The sequence below is a fragment of the Fukomys damarensis genome, unplaced genomic scaffold (assembly GCF_012274545.1).
Source record: "Fukomys damarensis isolate Sample0158 unplaced genomic scaffold, DMR_v1.0_HiC HiC_scaffold_18, whole genome shotgun sequence".
Taxonomy (NCBI): Eukaryota; Metazoa; Chordata; class Mammalia; order Rodentia; family Bathyergidae; genus Fukomys; species Fukomys damarensis.
Window position 1 is genome coordinate 15,068,770 of NW_022900930.1, and position 14,713 is coordinate 15,083,482.

The following is a 14,713-nucleotide window of genomic DNA, read 5'->3' on the forward strand; positions in this document are numbered from 1 at the left end:
TAATTAAATAAATAAATAAATAAATAACAAAACAAAAAAAAACTATTTTAAAAAATATGTCAAGGAATCAACTTTTCTGAAAATCTGTATACAAATAAACTAAATATATGTTATTAACTATCCCTATATAAATTAAAACAGACTATATGCCCTACTACAAACAGAGAAAATACCCAGGACTTGAGCTAGTTAAGCAAAAAAGTAGTTAAACTTGGTGAGATGTGAAATTAGGTTTTAATGCATACAAAACACATTCCAATGCATATTTTTAGGTGTAGGCTTATTGACTTTTCTTGGTGTTTAAAATTAAACACTGCCTTTAGGCAGTTAAGAACCTTTGGAGAGCATACGATAATACTAAACTCAAGTGATTATATCCAGTACCATCACAAAGCCATGCAAAGACCAACGTGCTTGTCTCATCCCAGGACAGATTTTTACTTGGCCACATGCTAATTCTTCCCCACACAGTCAGTTCATCAGCTCCTCTTCCCAGATTGAAACACTCCCTAACCCAAGTGAATGCACTCATTTAAAAAGAGTCCCAATCACGTTATACCCATTCTTACCAGCCCTTTTGTGCATATCCCATTAACAATAGAAATGAAATAACAATCGATACATGCATGGATGGGTCTATGTCCCACCCTGATGACTGCACATTAACTCATCATAATCTCACAATCTAAATGCAGTATGTACAATTATTAATCCCACTTGACTATTTGAGAAAATTGATATTTAGTAACGTTAAATATCTTGCTCAAGGTCACGGTTTGCAAATGGAAATGAACCCATGTCTTCATGACTCAAAAACTGAGCAAGAAAAGAATGTCCTATAATTGGATTCTCAAAGATTATTAGACCACATTAGTATTCACTTTCAATGAGCAGGCTGTGACTAATTTCACTCCAAATTCTCCATGATTAGGCAAGTAAAGACCTTTTATACTCAAACTCAGTTTAAAAACCATTATTAAATACTTCGATAAAACATAGTAACTAGATGGGTGACTATCTTAATATGTTTATTATTTGCCAGTCATTAAGTTAGCTCATTTTCAGAGATTAATATTCTGTGGATTAAACTCAGAGATTATATATGTGGGTTGTTCTCATGATACTACTCTCCTTCACTTCCTCTTGTGTTTCTTCAAAACAGTTTTGTTTTGATGTATTTTATACAGTGCATGGTTTGGACAAAATATAAACAAACTTGATTTGTCTGAGCTGAGTTACAATACAGTGCTGAGTCAATATAATCCATGAACTCATCAGATGCAAATTTGAATGCAGCTTCCACTTTCAGGTGATATCGTTTATTTCCTTTTACTGATCAAGAATGAGAAAAGTCAAATTCAACTGACTGATCATCTAGGAAAGATATGCTTGTCTTTCAAAACTATCACGTTTTCATGGGAATCTTACCTCAGAATACAGCGACTCTGTTCAAATTATATTAATTTTATTGTGTTATAATGCGAGCGGTACCAGGAGACTTAGTAGATCACATATTTACAAATGCTGCATATTATTAACCTTATCAAAATGAATACTGAATGAAACCGGAAGTTTAATGACCAGAGAACGGTACCAGATTTACAAATTATTTCTAGTCCATTTCTAACAGGCATATCACTTAATGGACTTGAAGGGAAAAAAGGTAGCAAGATCGTTCTGGAAAACCATGTCAGACAAAGGTAATTTTTTCTCCATAAATATCCACTAAGTGCCCACTAGGTGCAAAACACATTTTAGGTGACAAGTTTAAAATATTATTTTCCAAGTGTAAAAATAAGTTGATGTGGCAAAAGAATGCAAAAGCCAAAAATATTCATTTATTAAATATAATTCTTACAAATGACTAACAACATTTTAATGTCTTTGAAATCCATGCATCTGAAGTATCATTATAGGTAACACTGGATATTAAAGTAATCACAAGAGCAAATAAAAAACAGCAAATAGAAAACATCAATGGTTATGAACATAATTAGCAATTAAAATAATGGGGAAAATTACATTTCTCAATAGAGTTCAAAAAACTTGAAGTATTTGAAACAATAATCATAAGGGAAAGTATTTCAAAAGTCACTTTAGTACTTCCATTCGGATAAACTATATATTATCCTACTCCAAACTTTCTGTCATGTGGTCTTGTGCAATAAAGTGTAAGAATCATAGCTAGGGAAGCAGGAACATTTTCTAAATAACAATTATGTACCAGTGTCTAACTTGAGTGAAAGAGAGGATGCAGAGACAATGACGCTCCGGGCTGTTACAGGGGAGCCTGCCATGCCCTAGCTCTAAATAACTGAAAATTCTGTTATGATCAGAGTCAAGTCAAACACTAACGATCCAATTCCTAGACTATCTAGTCAACAAATGTAGATCTTCAAAAATTAGGTAAGCAACAGTATATCTCAGTACTATGTTTGTTCCATGAAGTTAAACTTAATATATGAACACACACACACAGTTTTTGTTTAAGCTTAGAATATATATTATGATGCCTAAAACTCTCTTAGCCTGTGGCTAATCTAAAATTGAGCAAAACTAAGATTACTATCAATAATTCTGTATCAAATAGAATCTGGAAAAAAATTTCTCCAAAGACTAAGCAATACAGAAAAGATAAAATTCAAGCTCAGCTACATAGTACAAAGTCTCCAGAAAGAAAAATTCAAATACAAAGTTATATTTTTATAATATTTTGGTACATATTACTTCAAAAGTTGGCCCCAGAAATCCAAAGTAAAAATTCTCCCACCTGACTCCAAGATGTGGCAGACTTACAAAAACAAAACAAAACAAAAACCCACCTTGAAATATGTAATTTATTAGTCAGAGGAAGTAGGTACAAATTTTTACTCATCATGTAACTCATGTTTTTATTTTTTGCTGGACCAAGTAACAAAGAAAAAGAAAAGCACATTTAAAAAGATACTATTCTTTCCCTAATTTAAATTTCTGGCCTACCATCAAATATTGCCAAAATATATTAACAGAGAGGTAATAAATGTCTAATACATATCAGTGATGTAGGAAGTAGTATTAAATATGGAAAACCCAAACCATAATCCCCAGTGTTTATACTTATATGTTCATATTTTGAATAGTTCACATAGCAAAACCATTGCAGAATGTTTAAGAAAAAGTAATACCTCATAAAGGCACAGCATAATCACCATAGTTTGCAGTTGCCAGGCAAATGCTTAAATAGACAATTATGATAATTCTTAGAAAAACTACTTATAACAGTACTGCCATCAGATAATATTTTCACTAAGATCTGACTTATTATTAGCAGCATTAAAATAAAGAAGATAGGTAAATACCTTTAATAACCTATGGGAAAATATTTGGATCATCTAGAATTGTATACTCAGAAAAATAATTTGGAAAACAAAAGCAAAATACTTTTTCACACTTCAAGGAAAACTAAGTTTGCCACCACCATATCTACGTTTCCTTTCTCCTCTTATGCCCTTCTGATAGCCTCTATAGAACAGCTAAAAGTGTAATATTTAGTAAACAACTATCAGTAAAAATGGTGAAACAATTACAAAGCTACCTAACCAACAGATATGCAGATGATCAAATAACTGGATTTATTAGAAATCCTATGTATTTAAAACCTCTGGGAAGGGCCAGCGATTTATTGCCTGCCTCAAAAGTACAAGATCCTGAATTTGATCCCCAGTACCAAAAAAAAAAAAAAAAAAAAAAAAAAAAAAAAAAAAAACACCTCTGGTATATCTTCACATCTTCATTCAAATTCCTAGAGGCCAACCTCCCTTCCTGGTGATCTGGCTTATCTTTGGACCACCTCAAGGACACAAACCTCTCAAATTCCCAGGTACGGATAATACTTTTGGCTATGATAAATCTGATCAGACTGTCAAGAATACAGAAATCATTTAAGGAAATTGTCAAACATATTTCATGGTCCTGAGATAATGTAATGTAAAAATTTCATCAATGCAGAAAATCTTTTAAAATTGGTCATTTTTGCCAGGCATAGTGGCGCACGCCTGTAATCCCAGCACTCAGGAGGCTGAGGCAGGAGGATCACTGTGAGTTCAAGACCAGCCTGGACTACATAGTGAGTTTCAGGTCATTCTCAACTACATAGTGAGACCCTGTCTCAAAAAAAACAAACAAACAAACAAACAGACAGACAAAAAAATTGGTCATTTTTATCTCCACAGAGTCTGTGGTTCCTTTTCCTGAACATTTTTCTCCTAGTCAATCGGAGGCTACTATCAGGTCTAGCTTCCAGAGCCACCTTTTCTTCTTTTTTGGTGAGTAACCTGAGGTATTTCTAAAAACTTCTAAATCCATTGCTAGTCAGCATCAGGCTCAGTTTAATGTCCCAGTTTCCAGTCTTTCCCAACACACTCCAGAATGACTCACTTGTAATGAAGAAGACAACATATGAATCCCTCTGCAGTGACTGTGACCCCATCCCTGGAGTTCTACAGCCACAGGACATTCACATTCACTGTAATATATTCAGTTTTACTGCAAAAAAAAATCTACATCTACTTCTTAGTGTAGAACAGATTAGAAAAAATGAGAACTTGATTTAAAATTTTAATGAAAGATTTCAATAGATTTAGCATTTTAACAGAGGAGAAAATACAGAATATACCATAAAATGGACTTAATGATTAATTGGGTACAAGAGATGGTGAAAAAAAAGATGAGTAGAGGAGGATTTTTAGAGCTCCAGCTTATGCCTAAGTGAAGAGTGAAACATTAAACAAATCAGGCTGCTACAAGAAGCACAGATTTGTCAGGAAGCAAAGGGTTTGCTCAGAGTTGTTAGATTGAAGTCACTTTGAAACATTCAGATACAGATTTCTAGCAAATTATTGAAACCTGGAAAAGATGCCATGCAGCTCAAGTGAGAGGCAGGAGGCAGACATGCATTGCTCAGTATCATCTCCTGTGAATGAAAGTAGAAGCTATCTGAGTAGAGCTATACTAAAGGATTAGAAAAATATCACGGACAAAATCTCAGACATCAGAAACTTTGGAAAGTGCACACACAAGGAAGTTATCAAAAGATTATTAAAGTTAAAAAATCAAAAGCTATGGATTCCTACAATGCATATACAGTGAGAATATTTAAAAGTCAAATTTTTGCTAAGAATTCAATAATATATGCACCAAAGAATGATAAGGTATAAACCTACTAGAATAACACCACAATGAATCATGGGTCTTTTAATGGAAAATTTAGACATCGGACAGAATACTGAAGTCAAAGACGCTCTTGTGATACACGCATGACACTCATTCTATTGATTTTTATGTTTACTTGGAATCATTGTTTACCTCTCAGTTAAACTATAAGTTACTGTAAACACTCCCAAATTCTCATTGATGTTTCATCTTGCTATATTTATACAGTTATACTCTGATTCTATTCACCAATAAAACCATAGGTAGAAAAAAATCTCAGAGCTTTGAATCTTCATTGCATTGTGCTTGCTGAAAAACACAATTTCATAACTTCAAATGAGAGTAAAGTTTACAAATAAGATGGATAATGCTTCTCACGAAACACCAGAAAGCAGAGGAAGAGAAGGCAAAACTTACACTCAACATGTTCACAGATGATTTTTATAACTCTAAAAGTCCGTAATCATCAAGTAAAGTATAGCATTGCTCTTTGTTTCTGATAGCATTTTACTTTTACAATTAAAAGTTCACTGCACTTTGAATTGTATCTTTTTAAAAGTTTCAGGAATTCACTTCAGGTGTATCTAAATGTGAAGTGTTTCAAAAGCTGTGCTGCTTATAAATGTTAAACATTTTAAAGTCAGTTGTGATTTTTATTCATTGTAGATTATAATCAATTACTGTTTGAGGAAACAGATGAAGTAGACAGACAGAGCCTCAGAACAGATTAGTATTTATTAAAATGTAGGTAGGTTTGAATCATGCCTGAATTCAGAAGAGCATGCAATTGTGCTTGCCATATGCCAAAAATATGCTTAACTTAATCCAGCTCTGTATTCAACATTCCACAATTACTAAATACGTATAGTTTCTCCCAGGAAGGATTTAATAAGAAGCTTTATTTATTAAGATACAAAAATGTGTATACAATTGCTCTTTGAACTATGACTCAGGCATAAACTTGAGGAAACTTAATGAGATGAAATAAAATATCTAAAAGTCTAACTGCCTCAGCAGCCTAGGGCAATCAACTGATGAAAACATTAATTTTACAAAGTGGATTGGAAAACATTAAACAAAATTGTGAAGATGAACTCATATATTTCAACTTTTCCTAAAGAATGACTCCAAACCAATCAACAGTCACAGATATAGAAATTCAGAAATTTACCACTTTGGTGATCATTCTTCACAAAGGTCAAATTTGAGAACAACAAAAAAAGAGTAGGAATAGTGACTTAATAAAAAAGGCTATAGAACAAGTAGAGGCTCTAATAACATCACTGTTAAGTCATTCTTTACTCTAATGTATTTGTTGCAAATAGGTTCAAATTACTCAGCTCTTATGTGCAATGGAAGTTATGCACAAAGCATAACTAGATATGGGTAGAATTATAATTTAAGTTTTCTGTATTTCATAGCTCCCTGAGAAATTAAAGAAAATGCAGAAATCATTAGAGTTATCCACAAGATATGAAATACTGTCATTTGTACAGTGACACATTATGAAAATAATTGGGTCTTTTCAAAAGGGTCCAATACTTTTAAGTATATTTATTTTTATTTCATTATAATCAGTAATTATGAAAGTACTTAGGGATATAAAATTATGAATCCAGGAATAAATTAAGATTCGGGTATTTGTTAAAGATGGGCAATAAATAAGCCTAGAGTAAAAACAAAGGGGAACTAAGGTAAAAGAGAAATACTATCAGTTTTATGATGAGAAAGATTCATAATATTAAACATCAGCTGCCTAGAAGTAGAACTAATTCTGTTACTAAGAATAGATAGAATTTCTAATGCATCTTATGTTGAAAGACAGATGGAAAACTAAAATATAATTCAATAAATCTTTTTTTTTTTTTTTTGTACTGGGGATTGAACTCAGGACCTTGGCTTGCGAGGCAGGTGGTGGCACCAATAAGCTGAATCCCTGGCAATAATTCAATAAATTTTTAAGGTAAGCAATGTACTTCCTTGAATCAGCTTTTTCTGCTTTGGATTTTTTAATTTCTAAAATACTCTGAGTATATATGAACTCTTAGAATCACAGTGATTACAGCATTTTCCCATTCATGACATTGATTTATTGTATCATGTTTTACAAAGATGTCGTGGCTTGTGGCACCTGAATTGGTTGTTTCCACCCTAGAAAGAACCAAAGGCTTTTTTGTCTTAGATAATGTGGGATTTTTAGACATTCTAGGGAAATATGTGGATTTTAAAACAAATGAGGAAATAAGTTAAATAATGGTAATGTGTGGGCTACTAATTGAAGCACTACGTGCCTCCAGCAAAGGCGAATATAGTTGGCTCTTGGCTCTCATAGAATTAAGGTTGGCATCTTTAACTGTTTTTGGACTTGCCCAGAATGTTCATGACTAACAGTCATTAATTCCACTAAAACAGTAACACGCAAGGCAGCCCGATCTACCACCTGGGTCCCAAAGCTCAGTACAGTGCTGCTTGCTCTCCTCTTCATGTCACACAATCAGCCACATTAGCAATGACAGAAGCTGTTGCTTTAAGGAAAATGATCTCCAGAAGAAGGCCAAAGTCTAGTACACATCATGAAAGAGAAGAGAGACAAGACAACTAAGATTTTGAAGTAGAAAAGTCTGTTTTACCATATAAATCATAACATTTATTTAGACACACATATGCTGAGATTTGCGAAAGTTTTAAACATCATTCTCAGAAAGGGTGTTATTAAATACTGTCGTCCCTTAGGAATATAAAAGAAGAGACCCACCCACACAATGGTTTATTACACACACTTATACCCATCCTCACTCACAATGGCTAGCTTTTTTCTCACAAAATTTGGGGAAAAGATTGCAAAAAACATACATCAAGACTTGAAATCAAGTGTATTTGACGGTCACTTATTTAATTTTGTTCAATCTCAAAGATTGCCAGCAAGGTTTGTGCTTCACTGTGGATTAAATCACCTAGTATTTATGTCCATATTTCTGGTATACAATAAGCCTAAGCACTTTATAATCATAGTTATGATCATTCAAGCTTTTTTAAATTTCAAGACAAAATATAAGTGTACATCAAGCTGAGATGTCAAATCCATACTGGAGGTTACATTTAATTTACAGGTCCTAAAAAAAGGTCAAAATTGTGTATAGTGATTTTAAAAGCAAAATAATGGAAAAAACTAGTATAATTTGATAAGTTATACAGGATTTAATTTTAAAAGATTAATTTAAAGTTATGAAACGATTACATAATGGCATCATTTTATGATTTATCTATCACATTCTCTTGCATTTTATTAACAAATATATAGCAACAGTAACTTAGTCCACAGGTTAGGAATAAACACACTGTTTAAAAATACAATATTGGGCCATGGATTTAGCTCAGCGGTTCGGTGACCTGCCTTGCAAGGGCAAGGACCCGAGTTCAATCCCCGGTACCAAAAAATAAAAAATAAATAAATAAATAAAAGTACAATATTAAGCAATTATATTCTATAATAATAGTAAATACCATGACTACAGTTTAAATGTGGTAACTGTTCTTTGAAACTAGTATATTGAGGAAATTGAGAAACCTCTACCTTTCAAAATTCTTTCAAAACCTTTTGACCTTTGGCCTATATATAAGAACATAGGCTATGGAAATGGACTACAAAGATTTAAATCCTTATTCTATTACTTATTAACCTCATAATTCTGAATGTGATTTTTCTGAATCTCTGCTTGGGTATCCATAAAACAAAAATAAAATATTCACAGGGTAAACAGGTTTTGATATCAACATGTGACCATCTTGAAAAGAGTTATTTGACTTTATAATTTGAAAAGTATTTTATTTGAAGAGGACACAAGCATCATTCTCAAAAAAGTAACAGAGCCAGATCTGGAAATTAGAGATCAGTTGTTCCTGAGATTTTTACTTTGTGTTACCCAGCCTTAAAGTTCTTGGCCGTATGTTAGGAGCTAATGGTAAATAAGTAGGATAATGTCCCCAAACTCTCTTGAACTAGAGGCACTTTGCTTTTTATTGGTTAGACATTGGAGTTGTTCAGAAGATATCATTTGAACAAATTCTTCAACCGTAGCTAACAATCATTGCAACAAAACCTCTTTAGCCAAAATAAATCCTGCCCACCCCTCCAAGTCCCACCTGCCACATCTGACAAACCTGAGACAAAGGATTTCCACCACCACGGGGAAGAGCAGGACCAGGATTTGAACAATTTCCTCTAAATACTACTCTTGACCAGAACACCCTTCCAACTACATAATGAATCTTTTCAAAGGTCACACATTGCCAAAGTCATAGCAAAATCTTTCCTATTTTGGTGCACCTCTGAATTCTAACTGCTTCTGAACCCCATTCTGGTATGGATGACTGAATTAAATCTGAACTGGAGATTTAGCCCTTGTTTCTTTCAGTAATAGGCATTGCCATGGCAATTACACCTTTTGTGGCTGAATGCTGAAATCTTCTATTTTTAAGTACTTTTTATGTCAACTTGGCACAGAGACACTGAGAATAACCTATTCAACAATAACAAAACACTATAAATATTCTAAAATCTGACCAAGGCTTATAATAGTTTTCAGTCTACAATATAATATTGTTTAGAAATATCAAGAAAACTCTCAAGGCACTTGGTACAATGTTTAATTTTTGTGTGTGTGGTTTTTTGAGACAGGGTCTCACTATGTAGTTCAGACAGCCCTGGAACTCACTGTGTAGCCCAGGCTGGTCTCGAACTCACAGCAATCCTCCTGCCTCAGCCTCCCGAGTGCTGGGATTACAGGCGTGCAATGTTTAATTTTTGTAATGTGTGCCTTCATAATCCTTTTGAAGGGATATTAATCCTTAAATTTGCTCATTCTATAATTGAGCTGGAAGTCTCTAGTCATAGTGGATAGAAAATCGATTCCTGCTTTAAACATGTTTTAAGTGAAGGAAGAAATATAAAATATTTAGATATTAATGTGTTAAAATTTTACAGTGATATAAAATGAAGTAGCTTAAATTTAGCCACACAGTTTTAGAAACTGAAAATTTGTATCAGAAACCAAACACAATTTCGACAATTAAGGTTTTACATTGACATGTAAACATTTACTCATTCAGTTACCAGTTTAAATGTATATACTCAAGAAATTCATAGAGATTTGGACAAAAGTAAGTGGTCATTCTCCTTAGACTCTTAAAAGTTACAACTTCTACCAAATTCTATTTTAGCTAAAATTCCAATATGGTATGAGAAACAACTCAGTATTACATAAAACTAATATCCCAAAAGATACGTGCCGATTTATTGTCTTACAACACTAAGTCATCTCGTGGAGCTATGATTTTGAGTACTTAATCTTGAAATATTCTTTTTACTACAATTTCAAAATTTGATACATTTCAATAGGCAAGGTCTGGAGATCAGCAAAGTTGTAATAACCAGTAAGGAAATTAGAATATATTCTAGTAAACACAGCAACCACGGCAGATTTCTTAAATAGTCATTTGAAAAACTTCCCTCAAAGATAGTTTAACTAATTCTGTTCCCACTTATTTAAATATATTACTTCATTCCTCCTATCTAGGGAAAAATATTTCACTAGTATTAACTGAAGTTTATTTCAGTTAATTAACTCTATTTCTGAATATAAAATACTAAACTATTATATATTACAGATTTGAAAATAGCTAAAATGTTTTAAATGTCTTACCACAGAAAGGTGATGTCTACATTAATTTGTTTCAATTATTACATATTACTCCATATTAAAGTGTCATATTGTACCCCATATGATATTGTAAATAATCCACTGAAATAATATTAAGGTCATATCTGTTACTAAATCTTTATGATTAATTATTTTTATCAACAGAGAATTAGAACTGGACCTGGATGGAGAGAAGCTACAATTCCTTAGATGTGCAAGAAGAAGAAAAAAGAAAAAAAGTATTCTCAAAGGTTTCCTTATTCTATACCAACAGGAAAGAATGAATATATAAGGTAGGATTGCTAAAAATATGGGACATATTGAAGAGCACTATTTTTCACTATCGAATGACTTAAAAAATACCACGTACTTATACTCATCACAAAGCCTCCCACACTGCAGCAAATTAGACTCTCCTGGACTGAGTGTCTTATTGATGGAAGAGAAAAACACTTTTAGAATGATTCTAAGTTCCAACTCCCTTATTTTATTGAATTGTAGATGAATATATTATGAGACTCTTTGAAGACTTGAGCATTTTTATATGAACCTCTTGTTTAAACAATTACAGTATGGTTTTTTTTCTGGATTAACATTTCCTACCCAGGCAATGCCTTCATAATGACCTAAATTGTATTTTTGCAGGAAGGGTTTTCTTCGCATATCTAGGGCAAGCTTCAAGTTCTTACTAGATAAAATTTTACTTAAATTAAAGGGATAGCATTAAGCAACAGTGTGCTTCATTAAATTAACTCTAACAAATAAACTTACACTTTGGAAAAGCTGATTTGTGCACTCATGATTAACCATGTAGTTTACAACTGTTGCACCTCACAAAAAATAGTTAAGATATAATTCCAGAAGCACCTTGTTCATGTTCCATAAGTAAGCAGAAAAATCTCATTTTAACTTTTACCCATTAAGGGAATAATATTAACAAATAAATAAGTAAAACTTGGGATCTAATATGACTACAAGAATTGAACTATATTTGTATGTTTTATATTTTTGATCTTCAAGTAAATCATAATTAACCACCCATATATTTTTATCATCTGAAAGAATAATTTCTTAATTGTCAAATTAATACCAATGAGTTCGAACCCCCATTTCAAAAACTGAGTAAAAGAATCAACAAAGTTATATATACTTAATCATAATTATTTATTCAGCCTCTATATCTCTCACAAAGATTAAAGTGTCAGCTCTCAAAACTAGTAGCAATCTCCATTCCATTCTATAAGACCAGTTGTTTAAAAGATGGAAACTACAGAACTAAAATAAAAGCTCAAGCTAATGTTTAAATATCAAATGCTAAGTGACACACAGTTTAATTCAGAGACACTATACAGAATGTAGATTGTTTTTCTAGTACCAATATTCCTTAACATTCTCATTTCCAAGCAGCAACACATATTTTGGGTAGTTTGATGTTTTTTTTTTCTTTAAAACAAACACTAAGCCAAAATCCACAGAAAAGTTTATACATTCAGTGGAAAAAGAAACAGAGATCAAAAGGAAAAGAAAAGACCAAAATGCTTTGGAAGAGGCTCTCTCCTTTTTTACCACTGATCTATTTCATTAGGGTCTTGTGTGCAGAATAGATGATAAAATATGCTCACTTTCTTTAGCAAGTTTCACACCCTTAACTTTTAGTTTTCCACCAACCAATCCTTTAATATGCACATTATAATTATGATCATGACAGTATTGATTTAATACCCAATTATTTAATTTTATCTTTAGGATAAAAAGTTAAAGACAACACTAATTACTATACAGCTTACTTTTTAAAAAATGTCCATATACCCTGCATAACAAATATATACCTTGTCAAAATCTTGTGAAAATAACATAGTTTACCCCCCCAAAAAAATAACTAGCAGAATGTTCGTTTCTTCAAACCTGAGGAAAGCAGCTTCACCTAATGATACTGGTGCATAAAACCTAAACTAAACTTGACTCTTAGAATATTTATGCACACATCCCTGTAAACACTGACTTTTCCCACGTTGTTAAGCATCATAAAAACTTAAATTCTTAAATGGTTGTACCTTCCTGTACCCATCACTGAATAAGAAGAAAAAAGTCAAAACAGAAAAATGGTGCCAAAAAATTAAGAATCCATAGCTTTTCTCTCCCCTTTCCCCACCGGTCACTCCAGGAGACTCTAGTAAGAAGCCACTGGAATCATCTAAGGAAACCAAGCCATTGGATTCTGTTGCAAGAAGAAATTCAGACAAGTTATTCTGCGTGCAGTGCATGCATGAGAAAGTGTATGTGTTTCAGACACTAAATATTCCAAAGCCTCTGGATTCCAGAAGTGTAGTAAAAACTGACAGCACAAATTTATTTTCCAAACTGGAGGTCCTCAAACATTTTCTAATAAGGCTTGACCACATTGTCTTTTGTGCCAGTGATGACTCTCAGGAGGAGCCCGTCCTGTAAAATTTCTCAGTGACCTCAATACATCTTTACCTTCTAACATCCCTGCATCTTTCCCTAGTCATCCCAACGCACCCCTTCAGACCCAAACCCTTCTAGCTCTCTCCCCTCTGCTGCCCATCCTCCAAGCGATGCACATTCATGCTGTGACAATCTCTGAACTGATGAGCAGTGGTATTAAGATTAAACTGGGATCTTCTACTAACACCAGACAGAAGTTTCTATGGTGAGCTGCTTTTTGCTTATGTAAGCCATTTAGTGGTTAGAAGAGTTCTGAAGAAGGGAAGCCTCCAGGAAACTAAAGGAATGTAAGGAATGCTCACCTCACATCATCTTTTCTCTGCTGTTGTTCATAAGAAAATACTCTGTCTGTGCCATACCCTGTAGTTACCACCACAAAAATCTGGATACTCTCCCTGCCCCTCTCCGTACAAAATACACAGCACACTGTTCCTATGCTCTCCTTTACATCTCAAATAAAACCTCCCACTCTCCCAAGATACTGGGATGCTTAGCAAAGCCAGTGAGAGACCTTTTTAAGCACATGGCCAAGTCCTCTCTGTTGGTATAAGACAGAGAGTACCAGAGGCTTTTAGTCTAGGGCCGTATCCAGTGACTGTGACCATTCCCAATGCACAGAACCTTGCTCTCTGCCAATTTAAACTGGAGAATCAAGGCACCGCCCCCTCGGGTCCCCTCCCTTCCCCCCCCAGGAACCCCAGTTTCCAATGGAAGCGATGTCTAAGTTCCACCCTGACTTCATCCATTCTCAGTGGCAGCACCAGCTCCGCCGCTGTCTCCACTGTCTGTCCCTCCTTCCTCCCTTCCAGACAGTGTGGAGAGCCAGGAGAAATGGGCTGCTCTTGGGCTGGGTTCCTTGATGGCAAAGAACCCAGGAGCTGCAGACAGAGGTTTTGCACTCTGGAGGGGATTTCCCGGACTCCGAGGTCAGCTTATTGGACAAACCCATTTTCCTGACATCTCAGGCCAAAGCTCTACTAGTCAAGTTTCCCCAACACGAGACAGATGATGTCTAAGACGTCCTCACCTGACAGAGTTCCATCTAAATCTCTAGTAAAATAGCCTTTGCACAAAATGCCTATAACGAAGGGTAGATAATTAAAAAAAAAATATCCTAATATCGCCCCCTCTCCTGCTTTTTTCCGTTTACAGTGAGCGGGACATTTAAATTATTTTCTGGTTTGTTGATTTTTAAAGTTCTTTTATTTAATCTTCTCCTGCAGGCAGCGATGCCCACCAACTTAGGAGCAGCAAACCGGCAAATTCACACAGGGCTTTCGGTGGGGCCACCCCCTCCGCCCAGGCGGGACCGGGGCACCGGCGGAGCAGCCCTGCCAGGGAGGGCCCAGGGCTGGGGT

At 34.3% G+C, this 14,713-nt stretch overlaps 1 protein-coding gene across 2 annotated transcripts in view; it reads right to left on the reverse strand.

Moving 5' to 3' along the window:
• Positions 1 to 14,713, reverse strand: part of Sgcz (sarcoglycan zeta) — an 871,344-nt gene that overhangs the window by 849,644 nt on the left and 6,987 nt on the right. The window lies entirely within an intron of this gene.